At 53.6% G+C, this 17,592-nt stretch overlaps 1 protein-coding gene across 7 annotated transcripts in view; it reads left to right on the top strand.

Moving 5' to 3' along the window:
- Iqsec1 (IQ motif and Sec7 domain ArfGEF 1) overlaps positions 1-17,592 on the top strand; it is a 336,067-nt gene that overhangs the window by 264,941 nt on the left and 53,534 nt on the right. The gene's annotated exons all lie outside the window — the stretch shown is intronic.

Genomic DNA, 17,592 nt, shown 5'->3' with positions numbered 1-17,592 from the left:
CTCGGAAGCCGTACCGCGGCCGCCCCGGCCCGGGGCGCGCGGGTTGCGGGGCTGTCGGGGCCCAGGGCACCGATGCCGGCCCTTGGAGCTGGGCTCTGCGGTGCGGCTGCCCGGGACGAGCGGCCCCCGCGGCTCTGCGGACCGCGCATCCGAGGCTGCAGGAGGGGGGCAGGGCGCTCCCGCCGCGGCACTGCGGAGGCAATGCCTCCCAGAGCGCGAGCGCGAGCGTGAGCGGAGTCCAGGGGTCGCCGGGCGCCCCTGCTCCCCCTCCCCCACCCTGGGCCCGGGCCGCACAATCCTGCCTGCGCTTCCCGGTCGGGAGCTTGCCTGCGGGCGGGCGGGAGGTTGAAGCATGTCAGGAATTTGCTCCAGCCTGCTGGACATGCCCGGGGAGGGGTGAGAGTTTAGGTTGAGCTCAGGGGCCCAGGCCAGAGGAACTGGGTCCGAAATCAGCTATGATTCCGATCCCCTAGGTAACCCCAGGCATCCCTCCTCTTGCTACAGTCTGGGGAGGGGGTGCTTGTCAGACCCCTCAGGAGAGCCCAGCTCAAGGGACAAGGCTTCAAGGAGGGACATCGTGGGACCTCTGGGCCCACTGACATATGGAGCAGACGCTGGCAGGAATGAGAGGCCCTGGAAGAATGCCCCCTTCCTTTCTTGCCACCCGGGTGCGTGAGAGTCTAGTGGTGCGGACTGTGCATGGCAGGTCTGGGGCAGTAGGGGTGAGCAAGACGGGCACTCCAGGAGTCCCTGGGAAAACCCCATTCGTGTTGCTTCCGGGCAGTTGTCACTCTACATTGCCAGGCTGTCAACTGTCACAGCTGATCTGTCTCTGGAGCAGACTGAGCAGAAAGATGACAATGGGTGTTCCCCTCCCCCTGGCGTGTCCACTGGATGAGGCTCCCAAGGACAGCAGTGGCCTCTGCCCGTTCAGTTTTGTGTGTGTTGTTCACTTTGGTGGTGACCAGAAAAAGCATTGGTTATATGCACTTGGCTGAGCCACCGTACTACTTCATGACCAGTGTCCACCTGACAGAGTGTTCACACTGGCCAGTGCAGACCTGCCCCCCAGCTCCGGAGGTGACACAGGCACGGCACCATTCTGCCCCTTGCATGATGCTTAGCTGCTCACACAGCTAGGCTTTGGAACCAATCTTGCCCATCGTTAAGAAACAGCCCCAGACACCCCACCACCACCCACTGCCATCCCCAAGGCTGGAAAAGAAGCTAAGAGGTGGCTCTGAGTGCCAAAGGGCCCACAACCCAGCCACTAAGTATCACTGCTGGAGAGTCCATGAGACTGAGTCCAGAGTGAGGCAGGGACATGTCCAAGGTCACACGGCATATTCAGGGCTAGTCCCGAGCATTGTAACACCCCAGTCATCCTTGGGCAGCTGCTGGCTGGAGACTGGCTGCTCCATAGGGCTGGGCTACCACAGAGATCCTTGTGGTGGAGGGCCAAGAGAGGGAACCTGCTTTCCCCTCTGCAGGGACCTCTGGGTCCTCTAGCTTGCAAACATTAAGTGATCTTGGGTCTCATGACTGGAGTTGCCATTGATCTCAGGCTACTTTAAGGGCACGTGGCAGCCACTGCTCTGACCAGGCCACTGCTCCAGTCAGCGTGCCATGCCCTGCCTGGCATCCCAGGACAGGCCCCTTCCCCAGTGCCCAGAAAGGAGTGTCAGGGCCACAGCTGGAGAGCTGACTGCTGTACCAGGGTTCTGGCTCTAGTGAGGGGTATGTAATTCCCCAGGCACCCCTAGCCAGGAAGCGCTCCATGTGCTCTGGTGTGGTGTGGCATATGTGTGACGCCATCCTGTTTCGGGGCAGCATCTTTGGGCCCAGCCCCAGGGCCCTGTCTTGGCTCCTTGTCTTCACCCCTGCGACTTGAAACCATTTGTTCTTCCTCACACTTACCTGTCACTTCTGTCACAGCTGCTGGGTCTTCCCCAGGGCACTGCCATCACTGTGGAAGGGAGCAGTGACTTTAGACCCTGGTATCCCAGACCTCAAGCCTAGGTTGCCACAGCAAGTACCCGCTGGGAATGGCAGGCAGCAGTAGTGGCTCTTGGAAGAACTGTGACTGTCTGACCCTGACTCATGCGCTCGAAACCTAGCACGCACTTCTTCAGCACCTTCTCCACACCTGGCCTGGCTGGCCGTGGATCCCCACTTGTATTATCCTGCAAAACTTCAGGCCCGTCCATTAACTCACAGGAGAGTTGTGCAAACGGTCATCTTAAAATAGTGATGTCACTGGGCGTGATGGCACACACCTTTAATCCCAGCCCTACAGAGGCAGAGGTAGGAGGATCACTGTGAGTTCAAGGCCAGCCTGAGACTCCATAGTGAATTCCGGGTCAACCTGGACTCTAGAGAGATCCTACCTCTGGGTGTGTGTGGGGGGATACAGTGATGTCACCTCACGGGCAAGGCAGAAAGGATGTTGAGCCCATCCCCTTCCACCAGCCATCTCATGGTCCTTTCAGTTAGTGGATTGCTCCCAAAACCCCAACATTTTATCTGTGGGCCCCAACTCCCTCAGGAAGCATCCCCGGGGCAGGGTGCATTTGAGGCACAGCCAGGGCCCTACATTCTGGGTGTGTTGATGAAGGTTGCCTGAGGACTGCTGAGCTCACATGCTGCTTCTGTAGATGGGAGCCCCATCAGCAGTAGTGTGTCCTCCTCAAAGCTGAGCTCCAGAGGGCATGCACAGTGGTGGTGGAAGGGAGGTCCTGGTGCTAATACAAATCTTTCTCATACTCAGAGGAGCTGAGCCCAGCAAAGAAACGCCCTCTTTAGAAAGTACTTTCCTCACCAGATGTTCCCGTATGGGGCAGGGATAGGGGATTCCTGTATGTGGGTGAGCTTTCGCCCTTCGGGGCTGTGTAAGTGCTAGGACACCCAGCACCAATGAGTTGTCCTGTGTGAACTTTGCGTCTTTTAATTAGTGACGCCCCTGATGGGAGGCTATGTGGATGATGGTTCTGCTTGGCAGGAATGCTGAATGCCAGGGTGTTTTTCTACAGCCAGGCATTGGCGTAAGGCTGTGGGGGACTCCACATGTGGCTTAACCAGATGCATTTTCAGATTTGGGACAGCACTTTGGGCCTAGCCAAGGGGCCTACGGAAGTAAATTGAACACTTTATGGCAACTCTAGGGAAAGCAGCTGTCCCCCTCATTCCTCTGGGCAAGCCCCTTTCCCTCTGAGCATAGCCAAAACATCTCGCACTTCACCATGAAAGACAGAAGGCTGGGAGAGAAAGAGAATGGTTGGGAATCATAGCTGGCACCCATGAAAGGGTGTGTGTGTGTGTCTGTGTGTGTGTGTGCAGCAGAGCCTCTTACCACTGCACACAGAATGCCAAACGCTTGCATCACTTTTTGGGTCCAGCTTTACCATGGGTGGCTGGGGAGTTGAATCCTGGCCAGCAGGCTTTATAAGCAAGTGCCTTCAAACATGGAACCATCACTCAGTGTCTTGTTTTTTACTTTCTGAAGACCGGGTCTTGCTTTGTAGTTGGACTGAGACTCGCTGTGTCAATCAAGGCCACTTGATTGGTCTCTTAACTCATAGAAATCCTCCTGCCTCAGCCTCCCACGTGCTGGGATTACAGGCCCCCGCCATCACACCTAGCTTGTATTCTACTCTTTATAGAGGAAAGAGAATGGTCCTGACCTCCTGTGATTCTATAACTTGACACATGGGTGTTTCTCATTTCCTCTTTCATAGGAAGATGTCTGGCCCTAAGAGAAATGTAGACTCTTCCCACGCACTTATGGTGTTCAGCCATGGGGCAGGCGTTGCTTTTGGAGCTGCATTTGAAGAGAGCGAAGCCCTGTCCTCTGGAGGTGTTTATTCTAGCTGGTTTTTGTCATGCAGCGCCAAGGTTGAACTAAATGAGGGCCATTTGCCTGCTAGGCAAGCACTTGACCTCTGAGCTATGTCCCCAGCCCTGGGACCCATGATGAATGCCTATACCAATGCAGACAAGAATTTCCGAGTGGCAGGGGCTGCAAATAACTGGTGTCCTCCGATGGGTATTAAGTGCCTTTTGCAACTGAAGGGCATCCTCAGAAGAAAGTGGACAGGAAAGTTGGTCTGGGCTTTGTAAGACCCAGATTCTAGCCTTGACCTTGCTGGCTTCTAACTTTCTGTGCAACTTTGAGGGAGTTCCTTCATGTCTCTGAACCTCAGTTCTTGTTTGAAAAGAAGAGGGCGCAGGATGGTTCCTACCACTGCCAGGTGTCTGCAGCCGCAGCTCAAGGCCATGTCTGTCCCTGTTCCCATCACACGTTCTTTTCTGGTTGGAATGTAAAATATGACCAGTCGCACAGAAGCATGAAAAGATGTCCATGCACAGCGAAAAGAAAAATAAGAAGTGAGTGAATCTACTCACGTGCAGACTTGTGTACTGCACCCATGCTCCCGGGATTCTCAGCCCCTTCCCCCGCCCACCCCATGTCTGGCCCTTGTCTTCTTGCCCAGGTTCTTGCCGCACAGCCCTTCGCAGCACGACTGCTTTCCTTACGAGAGCCTGTCGGCACGTGCGTGCCCGGCTCTGGCTTCCTTTGCTCACAGTGACGGCAGCAAGGCTCGCTGGTCCCTTTAAGTGACTGGGTCCCTAGTCCAGATACTACCCAAGTCTCCTGTGATTGACAGCCTATGCTCTTGCCCCACTCCCCAACAGCACTGGTTGCTGTCACACCCACTCTGTTTTGCTCCCACATTTGCATGGCAGGCTTTGTGATTTTGCATTCACCTGGTGGGTGTGGGATGGCTTCTCCCTACCAAGTTTGTCTGCACCTCCATGATTGGGATTGAGGGCATTTTAGGGCACGTGTCTTGCTTGTTTATTGGTCGTTCACATCTTCTCCTCAGTGGAGCGCCTTTAGGTTCAAGTCTTTCGCTGTGTTTGTCTTTATTTTCTCCTTAATTTGTGAGATTTGGGTAGTTCTGGCTCTAACCCTTCCTCAGTTGTATCCATTGAAAACCAGTCTTTCTCTGTCCCCCTTTCCTACTGTGATGGGGGCTTAAGAGGAACCCTGTGGCCACAGAGTTCTTCATTCAGCTACCCAAAACCCACTTTCTTTGACACTTTGCCTGTTAGACCCACCCATCGTTCGCTTTTCACAGCCGGAATTAACTTCATTTGGAATAGGTTTTTGCATCTGCCATAAAGTAAGGTTGTTCCCCACCCCACAGACACATGTTCCCATGTGTGGTGTCCCAGCACTGTTGAGTGGAGGAGTGTGTCATTCTTCCAGCCACAATGTCCCTAGCCTGTGTTCCTACCTCTCCCTGGGGCCCAGGAGCTGGTCACACGTGCTCTAAGCCACAGGGCCCTGCAAGGGTGAGTGACCAGAGGCACCCCCAGGGCAGGTGCAGCCCTTCTGTCCCCTCCCCTCCCTGCCCCCACCGGCTGCTGCTCCTGCCAAACAGGTCCTGGGGCAGCAGGTCACGTGTCCACTGGCGCTGACTCGGGCTTCAGTGGATTAAGCAGGGGCTCAGGGTTTATGACCCGCACTGGCCTCTGCCCAGGCTAAGGGAGGGCATAAAAAAGCCCTGTTCCAGGGGAGCAGAGGCGCCCCAGAGGCCACTTGTAGGAGAAGACCCCACCCTGCACCTGACTCAGGTAAGGGAGGCTGATGCCCTGCCCAGCTTGGCTAGAAATGAATATGCTCCCACATAGACATTCTCTCTGTCTGGGTCTGTTTGGTCATCTGGGCGTTGGGAGGTACCCCAGAGGCCCCAGCGGCGGTAGGCTCCCAGCATGTCCCAGCACCCAGTGAGCTCCCACATGTGCACAGGCACTCCCATTCCCCAGCTAACTCTGCCCTCCTCTGCCCACTGGGAGGGTGGCCATCCCAGGCCCCAGAGCCCTTCCTGAGGCAGTGGTCAGTGCCTGGGCTGATGGGACACAGCTTGGCTTTCAGTCTACCCCAGTAGAAGAGAGAAGGGGCTGAGGACCGGGCATTTTACCACCAGCCTCTACTCCTCCCTGGAAAAACAGAGACGAACAACCCACTTCACAGATGCAGAAACGGGCTCCGACAGGGTCTTCTGCACCTATCCCACTCTGTATCTCAGTGGCCTGCCTCCACGACCCAGGATGTTGTTGCAGGCTCAGCTCCTGGCTCCCAGCAGAGTTCCTGGGTTACGTGACAAGGCACAGTCTCTCTGGAGCAGAGAATTCAAGGCAGATCCGGGGGTGGGGGGCAGTTGGGACAAGGAGCACAGCCAGCTCCAGCACCTGGGGTTCGTGCTCAGTGGTGATGAGATGCTTACAGCCTTCCCTGCAGCAGTGTGCAGTTGGCCTAAGCTGGTGGGACTGACTGGCATCTGTACTGTGGAAATGATAGCGGTACCTCCCCTGTGGGTCTCTCCAAGACTGAAATGCAGTGATGAAGGAAGTGCTCTGAGACCCGGCCCTGTGCCTGCAGGCATCCCGCCAGTCCGGAGCTGTTTCCACAGGGAGGAGCCACACACCTGAGATTCCTTGGTTTTCTGGAGTTCTGAGCGCCTGTCCTTTTTCTTCCTGGACCCTTCTGTGCACATCGTGCGAATTTAATACTTCTAGGGAGTACAGGCCCTGGAAAAGCATTTAATCTTGGAACAGTAGACAGTGGCCACTGCCTGTGCCCTTCCCCAGGATAGTCATGGAGTGCATTTTGAAGCACCTCTAGAACTGCCCCCCCCCATGACCATGGGTATATTTTCAAGGTCCTCCTGGCAGCTGGCTGTGACTTTCTCTCGGTCCTGTGTCCACTCACTCCAGGCTGGGCGCAGGCAACCGCCTCCCTCAGGAAGACACACATATTTGTGGACACTGGCACCAGATTGTGCTTGTCAGCAGGGCTGGCGGGAGGCTGCAGCCTGGCACGGGGCAAACAGGAGGGATTGTGAGCAGGAAGAACGGTCCCTCTGTGTCCAGGGAGGCCCCTGCAGAGACCAGCTCCACTCCACCCTCCGCAGATCTGGGTCTGGAGAGGGGTGGAGCCTGGAGTCCTGGCTCAGGCCTAGCTGGCCACTGTGTGACCTTGAGCGAGCTCTCTCTTCCTCTGGGCTCATGACTCTGGAGGAACCCAGGCAGCCACAGGGAGAGAGCCGAGGGTGTGTCACCTTAAGGACCCAAGCAAGCTACATGTCACCCACACAGCCATTAGGCCTGTGATGTGGGGATGGGGTTTTGTTTGTCTTAATCATTTAATTTGTGTAAAAATGTCTTAATAGGACCAGGGGGAAATGATTCAGTGATAAAGTGCAAGTGTGAGTACTGAGTTCAGTGTCCTAGAACCCATGTAAAGCTCAACGCTGTGGCCCTGGTGTCTAATCTCAATGTGTGTCTATGGTGAAAAGGGAGGCGGAGATAGGAGAATCACCTGGAAGCTGATTGGTCAGCTAGCCTGGTGAGCACGGTGCAGTGAACGAAAGACCCTGTGTCAAACAAGGTGGAGGGTGAGGATCGATACCCCAAAGTTGTCTGCTGATCTCCACACATGCTCCGTGGTATGTGCACACCAGCACTCACACACGAGCATTCACACACAGACACACACGCACACCCAATGCCTTAATAAAAGCATTTTGGCACACTGTGAGGGGACTGAAACAGTGCTGAGTTTGGCCTGTGACTCCTGGGCCTGTTATGTCTTATCTCCTAGAGAGCTGGGATGGACTTTATCTGTTCCCAGGTACTGAGAAAAGATAGCCGGTGACTGTCTATGATCACAGGTCATGTGTCTATTCAGGACTCCCATCCTCCTCCAAGAGCAGAACCCACTGTTGGCCTATGGAGGGTGACAGGGAACCAAGACTCACAGTCATTCTGCAGTTTAGGTGCTGAAGTTGTGCAGGCTTGCTCAGCCACCCTTAGAGTGCTGAGGGCTGTCTTCACCAGAAGAGGGCGCCCTTTAAACTTTCACCCTGGAGTCCTGTATACAAAGTGATGGAACCATCTTGTGCGTTCACTGACAGAAAAGTGGAGCCTGGACTCATGCCGACCTGGGTCTGCACCTCACTTTTGCCTTTCCTGCCTGCGCACCCATTTCAGCACGCCTCTGTGCAGATGCTAGCTCTCCATTCCCCCTTGAGAGGGGAAGCCACTCGTCTACATGCCTGCCCCTGTAGGAGTGACCGTTGTGTTTATAAAGGTGTGCAGATCCATCAGAGACCCACATAACTCTCTTCAGTGACAAAGGCCTGTAAACACCCAATAGTGCCAGGCCTGTGCTGGAGCTGGGAACAAGTGTTATACCAACACCCGTATTCAGAGGGAGAGGCATTTTCCCCCAGAGTCACCCAGGTGCTGAGAGGAATGGGCTTTGAGAAGGCCAAGCCAAATTTTCCTGAAGGAGCCTGAATGTGAGGTTGGATTAAGTGGGGTTCCAGGACTGTTCCTGCCCCAGTCTCCAGGGTGAGCAGACCAGACTGCAGTTTCCTAGTGGGGCAGCAGGTGGCACCAGCCTCCAGCATTGATGGGTGGTCTGGACCAGCAGGGAGCAGGCCAGAGAGACAGATGGGGCCAGGCCAGGGACTGCTCTCCCTCTGTGGAAGCCTAACCCACGACCCAGAATGTAGTTGTAAGCTCTGCCTTTCACTCCATCCGAGGATTGCACAGCTGTGCCCTGGACTGTCGTCTTAAGCTGTTCTAAATTTATCACCAGGCCTGACCTGGGGACAGCTGGGTAGAACCCCCCCTCCCCTTTTGCAGGGGTGGGGGCTTGAGTGCTGGAGCCAGACTGTCCAGATTCAGAGCTGGACTAGCAGACTGAGGGATGAAGTGCCAGTGGGAGGAGGGAGGGCATGTGTGTGTTGAGGGGCAGGGGGAGGGCATTAGGCAGTAGCTTCATCCTCTGCACCTGTACCTGCACCCAGAGAGGGCAGGCTGTCGCCCTTGTTAAAAGTTGCTGACCACAGCCAAGACCTCCCTCTGCAGCCTCAGCCTTTGGAGGACCAGGGCCAGCACCCCAGGTGCTGAACCTCTTGTACGCTGAGCCCTTTTGGGTCAAGCCTCAGGTTCTCCCGGCACCTGGAAGAAGGCACACTGCCCATGCCAGGGCTTTAGGGCGTGGTGCCTGTGGGGTGGGCAGGATGATGTGCTCGTGGTTCTGTCTGTAGATCCCTGCCACCCCTCTTTCTAGACATGTCAGATTTGAGTACCCCTGTGGACCAGGCATAGGCATGGCCACATGAGCTTGGTGAGGCAAAGAAAATTCTTTTTTGAAGTGTGATTCAAGGAGCAATGAGTTCGGAACCTTCTAATAACGGCTGCTGTTTGCCTGTTTTACCTTATTTTCTCATGTGTTCTGTGGAATTTTCTAGAGGTTACTTGACATGTCAGCTAATGGAATGGTACTTGTGTATTTTAGTGCTAAAAGGATGTCTCTTTTCATTTTTTTGATATGGTAAATATTGGTAGATAGAAGCATAACCCTCATAAACAATTAGGATCTTCAGTGAGGATTAAAAAGAAAGCCATATATGATGGTACATGCCCCAAATCCCAACATATGGATAGTTGAGTCAGGAGGATTGCCATGAATTCAAGGCCAGCCAAGACTATAGAGTGAGACCCTGTCTCAGGAAAAAAAAAAAAAAAAGTGTGAAAAGAAGTTAAAACCGCAAACTGAGAACCACTGGCCTATATTGAAAAAATAACTTTGAAAAATATCTATTTATTTGAGAACAAGAAGGAGAGGGGTGATGGGCACATCAGGGCCTCTTGCCACTGCAAACTCCAGACTCATGGGCCTCTTTGTGTATCTGGCTTTATATGGGTACTGGGGAATTGAATCTGGGATTTCAGGCTTTGCAATCAAGCAACTTTAACTGCTGAGCCATCTCTCCAGTCCCAATAACTTTTGTTTAAAGAGTGTTTGGTGGGGAAGGACAGCAGATAATGGTTCCAAGATGAGGAAAACAGGGATTTTGAGGATTATGGTCAGACAGTGCTCAGCCTGTTGACAGGACCCTGCTGTGTGACGCCGCTGTCACTGGTGGCCAGGTAGAAATGGTACGCAGGCCGGACATGGTGGCACACACCTTCAGTCCCAGCACTCGCGAGGCAGATGTAGGAGGATTGCTGTGTGTTCAAGGCCACCCTAAGACTACATAGTGAATTCCAGGTCAGTCAGAGTGAGCCCCTTCCTCAAAAAAAGGGGGAAAAAAGAAATGGTACCCAAGGTGAGAGAACATCCAGTGTTTAGAAGCCCCAGGTCCACCTCAACCAAGCCAACCATCTTACCCAGATCCACCTGGGACCCCAGAGGCAGCTCCTGGCCTAGAATCTCAGCATATGTCCGTGGAGGGAATGGCAGGGCCCTGTAGGGATACCAGAAGTCAGGGGTTCTAGTGGCAGGAGGATGAGGGCGGGTTGAAAGCCTGACCTCACGGGCCTGTACCCCCCGAGTGAGCCTGGTGGCAGATGGCTGGAGGTTCCTGTCATGTTGGCCTGCTGTCAGCGAGTGTGTATGAAGGGAGCATAGACACAGCGCCAGACTGCGCAGTGGATTCTACCACAGTGCTCTAGCAGTTGTATTCGTTTGCATGTGCATGGTGCGTGCATGTGTGCATACATGTGGGCACATGTGTGTGGAGGCCAGAGGCTGGCACTGGGCGTTTTCCTCAGTCACTGCCCACCTTACTGCTGAGACAGGGTCTCTCACCCAAGCGAGCCTCTGTCTCCACCTGTCACCTTCATGGGTGCTGCATGAGCTCTGGTCCTCACACTTGCTTGGTCAGTGCCTTGTCCACTGAGCCCTCTCCCCAGCCCTTATGATAACCTTTAGCTCAAGCCTTGTAGTTCTCACTTGTGTAATGTTTATTGATATGGTTTAAAGTTCAGAAAGTACAAGAGGGTATTTGGTAGGAAACCCCTTCTCCTTGTTCCTCCTCAGTGGGGATTTGAGCGGAACAGTCCTAGTTCCTGGCTGCCTGGTTCTCTTTCCCTACCTTGGCCCATAGATCAGCTTTTCATGTCTCATTCCAGCTTCGTGTTTACATAAGCAAGTGTATATAAACATGTTACCCCAACCCTCAATTTTTTTTTTTTTTTTTTTGCATTGCAGAGGTCAGAAGCCAGGGCCTCACCCATGCTAGACAAATGCTTTGCTACTGAGCCACACCCCAGCCCCTCACTCCCCCATTTTTAAACACAGACTGTGATAATATCATGCACACCGTCTGACACCCATGTCACTAACTATCATCACTCAGCCCTAGAAGGGGGGAGGTTATTATTTTCTTCTGTAAGGAAGAGATTTGAGGTCCAGAGAGCTTCTGAAGGTTCAAGGGATAGAAAATGGCAGAGTTCAGATTCAAACCCAGGGCCAATGGATGCCAGAGCCCTCTCTCTGGGTGCACCCTACCTTCCCTGAGCCCCTTACCAGCCCTCAGAGTGGCTGCATGGGGCTTGCTTGCTTATCCACCAGGCTGGCCAGTTCCCACCATGCATCTCTCAGGACACCTTTGGTTGTGGTTGACAGAAACTCATCTGTAGCCATCCTGCTCCAAGAAAAGGGGAGGCAATTGGCTTTTGTTCCCACACTGCCAAAAAGACAGACATGTGGTGGGCTCCATCGCTGCTTTATCTGTCACCACCTCCTGTCTCTGTCTCCCAAGATCTGTTCCTATCATGCTCCAAATGAGCTCCTAGGTGCACATGCTCTGGGTGCCCTGTCTAGCACCACCAGCTGGGGGGACCTTGGGCAAGGGAATTAGCCTCTCTGTGCCCCATGACCTTTTCTGTTAAATAGGGATATGGTTAGGATTAACTGAGGTCATGTATAATGAGCTCTTAGACAACACTAGCATTTTTGTGTGTGAGCTGGACATGGAACTCAAGACCTCTCCCTCACAAACACGAGACAGGTGCTGTGCCTCTAAGCCACAGATCTGGTCCCACACTAGCTTTCAGTCCTTTAATCGTAGCTTGAAGTGCTTCAGGGACATCCCTCACTATCACAACCCCCCAGGGAGGATCCCCAGGCAGCTGAGGCCTGAGCCATCCTCTCTGCAGCCCAAGAGGGGCCTAGGTCACCCCACTCACCCCCAGATTTAGAAACAAACCTGTGGCCAGCTAAATAGCCATGTGCTGCTGTATGAATTTGGGTCTTGGGCAGGAGATCTGGTCTGTTTGAGCCTCTGTCCAGAATTCTTCTTTGTTCTGAGGATCACCAGTACCCTGGGTCAGCTGGGGGCAGTGCCCAGCTCTCCAGTGGCTTGGCTAATGGCAGGGCTACATTGGTTGATTCAGTGGCCTGTGCCCACATGTAGAAGGCAGATGGTTACCGACGAAAGCCTAGCCACACTGGGGGTCCCCTGGATGGCAACAGTGTGCAGAGGGCTGACTGCTAAAGAGCGATTGCACTGGAAGGTGGCCATTGTCCCTAGCCTGCAAGACAGGCCGAAGCAGAGCTTTCGTTGATTGCACTGGCCCTGAGTGGCTCTGTTGTCTTGCTGCTCACAGTGCCCTCCCAGTAGGGAGTGGCCACTCCTCTGTAGTTTGGCCTTACGGGCAGGGCCTCCAGGGCCAAATACCCCAGGACAAAGGTAAGCTCCAGCAAGAGAAAATGGCCCCATGGTGGTCAGGAAGACGGCAGTGAATTCTGTGTGAATTACCAGTCACTGAGCTGCTGCAGCTAGGGGCTGGTGAGCTGAACAAACGTATGTGTTGATAATTATAAATTTTCCTCCCAACACTCCAGGGAGGGAGGAGTCCAACCCTTGATATCTTTGCCGTTAAACATAAATTACAGTCGATTATGGAAATTACTAGAGACAGGAATGGCCTGTGGGTTATGTCGCATGAAGGATGCTATTTGTGAGCCAGCTGCAGGAGTCAAGTGGCCCCTCCCCTGAGGTGTCCTAGAGCAGCTCGCTCACGAGCCCCAAGGCCCAGGGACCCATGAGGATTTGAGATTTTCCCCTAGCCAGAAGGAGGCTGACAGTTGGATTCCAGCTCTGCAACACCAGCTGAATGGCCTCCAGGCAATTCATTTAGTCTCTGTGTGTGTCTTGGTTCCCCCATGTACATAATAGGACTTGGGCACTAGGAGGGCTGCAGAGATAATTCAGATCAAACTAAGCCTCCTAGGAGCAGGAGAGCTCCTGAAGGCCTGAGTGCTGCTCTTCCTTGTAGCCTGCAGGGGGCAGCAATGAGGCAGCAGTGTATTGGGGCCTCCCTGGTCCCACCATAGTCAGCCTCCTTGACTTGGGAAGCTCTGAGTCTTTGATGCGGCTGGGCTGTGTTGTTGCTTGTTGCACATAGTGTGTGTTCAGATTTCTGCCACTGACCAAGCAGGAGTTCTTGCCAGACCACAGACTCCATTGCCAGGTGACATTGTGTTGGAATCCAGGAGAGTCACACCATCCATTGCTCCCTCAGCCCTTGTGATTGTACCAAGATCAAAGTGTTCATCAGAATGGACATATCTTCACTCTCCTTTTGTCTTCCCAAACACTTGGTTCCATTCCTTGATTATATGCACATCAAGCCCCAAGTCTCCTGCCCCTCCCCTGTGATCTCCGTCCAGAGATATATTTTTTTTGTCACTATGTGTGCGAGTACTCATGCTTACGCTTTCCCTTGCCTTTCTGTTTGCTTTGGCTATGCTGGCTGCGAAGCACGGGGCTTTGTGCATGCTAAGCAAGTGCCCACCCCTAAACCAGCCCCTTTCTTTTTCTACCTCAACACAACATCCTTCAGCTTTCTCTTTTCGCTTAGCAAGGCCTCTTGCATGCCAGCCCCTAACAGGTGAGAAAGCATGCTCGTTTCATGGTGGCCTTCTGTACGGTGGCCTCTCTGCAAGTGTAAGATGTGGCAGCCATCCCCAGCAGCATTTTGGTTTTGTTGAATCTTTCCATGGATGTATTCACTTGAGGGGGAGTCGCATGCTGGCGGCAAAGCTGACGCCCATAGCTGCTATGGGGCTGCTCTGTGGCCCCAGGTAAGACATCCTGGGGATGAGCCCAGACCTGCTTTTGCCTCCCACCCTGCATGCACGCTGCTGCATGAGCAGCCCACCTTAGTGGCTTGGGGTGGCTCCATCACTTACAGGTGTGTTTTAGGGCAAACTCACCCACTGGGTGCCACGGCCTCTGTGATTAAGTTGTAGAACAAATCCCATTGTGTAGAATTGCTGTCAGGACTGTGCAGACACACAGAACAGGGTGATACGCCAAAGTCTGGGTTACCTCCACTACCCTCACCCAGACAAGCTTCCCCAGGTCAGGGCCTGCACCCGCACCCTGAGATGCCTAAGCAGGGCCTGGCAGGCAGTCACAGTGGTGAGGATACTGCTGGGGTGGTGGGTGTGCTCAGTTAGGAGTACACATGCTCAGTCCCAGGTGAAGGCAGATCATGACTGAGTCCTCACAGACGCCACCTCCATTCCCAGCCAGTGCAGCAGAGCCAACGCTGGTCAAAAGCCTTCCTCCCACCGGGACAAAAGAAGGTGTTGTTTAAATCAATTACATAAAGTAGATTGCAGAGGGGAATGTTAACCCACTTAAGAGTAGCTGGTGTCTTAGGAGCCCTTAATGGCATCCATTTGCCAAGCAGGCGCCCCAGCCCTTGTTAGAAAGAAACATATCTATTCATTAAGCAGAAGCCGCCAGGGCCTGGGCCTGGCACCACCCACCAGGTTGTTTTAGGCCATGAGCTCAGTGCTTAGGAGAAAGTAAACCTGCTCTGGTACACTCCTGCAGCTGGGCACTCAGGTGGGATGCTGTGCAGAAGAGCCAGGCCCTGCAGCTTTCCAGGTAGAGTTTTCAGGCTGGAGAGATGGCTCAGTGGTTAAAGGCACTTGCAAAGCCTGTGGCCTCGGTTCAGTTCCTCAGGTCCCACGTAAAGTCAGATGCATAGATAGAGCTTCTGGACTCCCTTGATGACTCTGCCTGCTTTGATGGGCAGGTGATCCCCTTGTTTTGTGTCAACGGTGGCCGCTTGTTACCTCTTGTTTACAAAGCTTCATCCTATAGGCTCCTAAAATACTTGGCCTGCCTAGCACTATGCACATGGCACCAGTCCCTTTGGAAAATAGGGTTCACCTGGCTAGTCTGGAACCATTGGATAGATAGGGTTACAAGGCTTAGATGGAACCAGACAGGAATGAGCATGGAATGCAGGAAAGCAAGGTACACCAGCCCCATGGCTGCCCTTGAGCCAGAACGTATCTAGTTCAACACAATTCATTTGCCTGTCTGCAATTACTGAGAACACAGAGGTGAACAGTCTCAGAGCATCACTCAGTGGAAATGATGAGTAGTAAACAAGTGACTGAGCAAGGCCATCATGGACTAAGGTGAATTCACATATTTATCTATCTATATATCTATCTGTCATCTATCCATCTACGTATCATCTATCATCCATCTATCCATCTATCTACATACATACATACATACGTACATTATGAGCAGGGCTGGACAGGCAGTCACAGTTCGGGGATAACGCTGGGATGGTGGACTTGCTCAGTCCCAGGTGAAGGTAAATCGTGACTGAGTCCTCACAGGCTCCACCTCCATTCCCAGCCAGCGCACCCTGAGATGCTGAGGCTGGGCCACTGTAGACGCCTAGGCTGCTATGAATCTCAGGCTGTCTTTGAACTTCCAGCAATTGTCTTTTTCCTCCAAAGTGCTGAGTCTATAGGCATGCACCACTGTGCCAGGCTAAATGAACATCAGTAGGAACATTGGGAAGAGATGAGACAGAGATAAGGCTGTGCTTTACACCAGGTTCTGCAGGGCCCCTTGCACTGTGGGCCGTCTTGGAGGCCTGCAGGTTTTCTTCCCCTCTTAACCTTGTCCCCTGCTCCCTGAAGGGGCTCAGCCTGGGACACACATACTGAGAAAGGAGGCAAAGAGAATTGGGTAGGGTAGCATCTCAGCTGGGACTCCGCCTGGACTTCCAGGATAGCCCGGAAGGCCAGGCCAAGCCCCTCCAGCTGTTCCCCTCCATCCTTCATGCCAGGGGGAAGCAGGTCCTGCTGGAAGAGGCAGAGCAAGTGAACAGGGCATGCCGCGTGTGAGCAGAGCTCACGGGAGTGCAGTGGGACCACTGCATTCTTCACTGAGACCTCCTTTACAGAGGAGGAAGCTGAGGTTCACTCAGGGATTCCCGTGGCCACATTGGAGGGTCAGACCCCCGGGAATGTGACTGCGCCCTCAAGCCTTTGCCTCCTTTCTCAGTATGTGTGTCCTCAGGCTGAGCCCCTTGAGGGAGCAGGGGACAGGGTTAAGAGGGGAAGAAAACCTGCGGGCCCAGGAAGGGAGGTACTTCTCTGGCTGTTGTCTCTTAACAGACAGAGGGGAGACACTCTCCTGCACAACTGCTAAACCTTGAAATGCTGTAAGAACAGACTTGGGACGCACGGCCCTGACTTGCAATTCTTTATCCCTGTTTGCACTTAAACTCCTTAACCCTTCCAAGCCTTGGCCTCTCTCTCTGGATATGAATAGGTCATGGGAAAGCATCAGTGAGATGATGTGTGTAATGCACATAGTCCAGAGCCTGCATCCTTAAATAAGTGCCTTGGGGTCTAGCTTTATGGTTTGGCAGCCAGATGCAACTGGTTTAAATGCTGGGTTAGCCATCATATGGTCTTAGGTAACTTACTCAGGTTCTCTGTGCCTTGGTTTATTTGTGAAATGGATAAGGGGAATTTCAAGGATTTAATTTGTTCGCTTCTGTAAACTGCTCTTCCCTGAAGATACGTGTGAGGGAGCCATGACAGCCCACCTTAGAGAGTGGGAGAGGGCAAGGAGGTGAGGAAAAGAGAGCCTCAGACAGACCAGACCTGCTGCCCAGGGTCCAATACCACACATTACAATGTCGTACAGCTGGTCTTTGATTCTAACGGATGTCCAGTCCAAGAGCCAGGCTCACTGTGGGAGGCAGCCCCTGACTGGAAAGGGTGCTTCCTCACTCAACACAGGCAAGGAGCTTGCATGCCATAGAGAGTCTGGCTGAGCAGCAGTGGGGTCACTCCCACTCCTCACACCCACCCTATAAGGAAGAGGTCCTACCTTAAAGATGGAAGAGGCCAGGGCTCTGGGCAGCTGAGTGACTTGTTCAAGACCACACAGCAGGACTGAGATGTCTGTTCAGGGCACCAGGTATGCCACTTCTAAGGGGTAGAGGACTGGGCATGGCCTCCAGCAGCCTGGAGCTGTTCCAGGAGCTGTCCCCAGGTGGGATGGAAATATCACCTCCGCAAGCATTTACTATGGCTCCCTTGCTCCCTTCACCAGGGGAGAGAGGGCTGGGATGAAGGACTGAAGTGAGGCACTTTTGCCTGGCTTCCACATGGAAGTGTGCCGAGCAGTGTAGCTGGGAGTATGTGTGGTGGGGACAGCTGGTGGCTAATGGACTTAGCGCCTGGCTGCATTTCCTCCTGAAGCTATTACCCTGTGGCCTGCAGGAAGACGGTTGCGTGGCTGTTTCCTTCGCCCTTGAATAGAGGTGGTAGTTCACATAGCTCTGCTTTTGAAGCCAGAGGCATGCTCTCTGGTCTCTAGGACACAGGTTCAGTAAGGGAACCAGGCGCAGCCAGACTCGGGAGGGACTCGGGGCACACACAGTACCATC

This window comes from Jaculus jaculus, chromosome 6 (assembly GCF_020740685.1).
Source record: "Jaculus jaculus isolate mJacJac1 chromosome 6, mJacJac1.mat.Y.cur, whole genome shotgun sequence".
Lineage (NCBI taxonomy): Eukaryota > Metazoa > Chordata > Mammalia > Rodentia > Dipodidae > Jaculus > Jaculus jaculus.
This window is presented reverse-complemented; position numbering and strand designations above follow the sequence as displayed.